Source organism: Dendrobium catenatum, unplaced genomic scaffold (assembly GCF_001605985.2).
Source record: "Dendrobium catenatum unplaced genomic scaffold, ASM160598v2 fragScaff_scaffold_156, whole genome shotgun sequence".
Classification (NCBI taxonomy): Eukaryota; Viridiplantae; Streptophyta; class Magnoliopsida; order Asparagales; family Orchidaceae; genus Dendrobium; species Dendrobium catenatum.
Window position 1 is genome coordinate 9,413,902 of NW_021318618.1, and position 2,771 is coordinate 9,416,672.

The window sequence follows — 2,771 nt, forward strand, 5'->3', positions numbered from 1 at the left end:
AGCTGATAGTCGCCTTGGGGCGGTCGGGGGAGGGGGGGGGACAGGCAGCTGCTGTCTGGCAGACTTTTAGATTAAAATTGTTTTTAAAATATTATGATGTTTTTTTTTTTTGCTGGACAGTCGCCGGAATAAATTTTCAGCGAAAAAAATCAGTCAGGAAAACATTCAGACAATTTTTTTTGCTGGAAAAAGTTTATGACGTGTATTTAACCATAAAAAAATTTTGCGCTGGAAATCCACCTAAAACATCAAAAATCCATCGGAAAATTATTCTCGAAAAATTCGTTGGTAATCATCATTTTCCTATAATGACGGGAGGGCCGATACTTGTGCGAGTGGCTTCTTTTTTTAATTATTTTTTTATTTTCTGATAACTTTTTCCATTTGAAAACTTTTCCAGCAGCTATGTTTTCACTAAAAAAATTTTCCTACGTCAGTTTTACAAGAGAAAAATTTTTTGCCGGTAAATTCTAAATCCGTTAGAAGATAATTAATTTCCACATAAACTTTTGTAGTTAATAGATGATTTTTGTGTAGTGGATCTCTATGTTGCAAGTGGATAAGGCCTGAAGAAAAGGGGATTACGTATTTTTAGCCTATATATAAACCCATTAGAAGTCATTAAGAGGTTCTACTGGTGAAGGAATTTTCTAATGATTTTTTTGAAGAGTTGCATGGCTTACCTATAGAAAAGGAGGTATAATTTTATATCAAGGTGGTGTGAGGTATGAATTTGATAATAAAGATTCCTTATAGGATGGAACCGTGAGAATAATAAAATTTGAAGGTGCAGTTAGATGAGCTATTTAATAGAGGTTTTATTAGGTTGAGTTATCACCATGGGGAGCTCCAAAGTTATTCGTGAAGAAGAATGATGGATCATTATAGATTAATATAAATTATCAGGATTTGGGCTAGCCTAATGTGATCAAAATCACTATGGGTTGAACCATTTCCCAACCTACCCCTCTCCAAACCAAATCAATAGTTCCATTAGCTAGCCCTAGGTCCAACACACCTACCCTAATCAGCCCAACCCTTGGGTTGACTCAAATCAACACTTTGGCTAGCTCAAAGTGGTCAAAACCACTTTGACTTGAGCTAATTTTCTCTATAGATCAATTCAGGTCCAACCTTTACTTTCATTGGATACCCCTTGACTCCATGAACTTCCTACATCAATCCCATGATCTAGCTTGACTAGGGTCCAACCAAGTGGACCCAAACCTGCTCGAGCCAGGTTGGGGAATTAGGCTATCGCATGGCTAATTCAATCCAACATTGGGTTCACCATGACCCAACCTACCTCCCCCATCAAACTCAGGTCCTTACTTGACCTAGGTTGCACCCAAACTGACCCAAACCGTATAAGTTTGGGTCAACCCGAGCTCATTCCCGCAATTAGGCTATCTCTTGGCCAATTGACTCTCCCTTTTGACTCACTAGACCTTTAGAAATTTTCAACCTCAAGCTAACCCAACCAGTTGAAAGTTCAAGGAGGTTGTTAGACCTCAATGAAAAAGTCCTAAGGCTCACTAAGATGAAAGCAATACTATCACTTGATGCATAAGCTATTATACTTATCAAAAGTTACAAAGATGATGATAATAATTTAATTAATACAACATAATATTGGTAACAAATTTTTAACCAAGTTGTTATAATAGAAAATAAAATACAAAAAAAGAAATAGCTGAAAATAAAATCAGAAAGAACAAATAAGATTTCGTAGTGGTTTTGTCAAATAATGACCTATATCTACTCCCCAGAGTCACCCACTATGGGTATTGCACTATTACTGTAGTGTCTCTCCTTTAGTCCCCATAGTTAGGAAGAATAAGCCCTTAAAAACTCTCTTCCACCAACCCTGTGTGGCATAGAACCTTGAATCCTTTTCACCCTCCTGGTGAGGCATAGAACCTAAACTCCTTTTCACCATGCTGGTGAGGTAGAGAACCTTGAATCACTTTCAACTTCTGCGGTGTGGCGGAGTAGCTGGGTCCTTTAACACCAAAGAGATCTTCTTCTTCCTAAAACTTCCCTCAAGAAAAACCATGAATATAATGTTACTAAGATGCAAGCTCTCCGGAGCAACCGTATGAAACTTCCTCCACACTCCATTGAATCCCATAAGAATGTTCTCCCTCTCAAACTCCACCCTTTACTCTCTCTTTTTCAAGGCTCTCTCTTCAAGTTTTCTCCAAAAAAATGGAGACTCAATGCATGCCAAAGACGCTCACAAAGTCCTATGAGAAAGCTTAAATAGAGGGCTTCTAAAACCCCTAAAAATCAATTCAGACGTCAAAGATTGTACAATACGATCATAGGATCATCTAGTACAATGTGCAGAATTTGACCTATTAGTATTGTACGATCACCAATTAGTTCAATATAAATAATTCAATTTGTTTGTTCTTACCATACAATCATTAATACGAACATCATTTTGAATAGTTTAGTTTGTCTGTTAGTATTGTACTATCATCAATATGAATAACCAATCGTATAGTATGACTAGTTCAACCAAATGCAGTTAGTCCAGGATGAATCATGCGATGATTAAAATCATCTCTATTGCACATACAATATGATCCAGTTCGTATAATACAATCAAAATATCAAAATTAAGTAGATTCGATTGATTAATCATAAGATTAAATTAGGTAATATTATAAATATCAAGGCTTTTAAAACTGGACCGGTCAATGAACCGGAAGAAGGACTGTTGAAGATACAATATGATCCAGTTCGTATAATAGAATCAAAATATC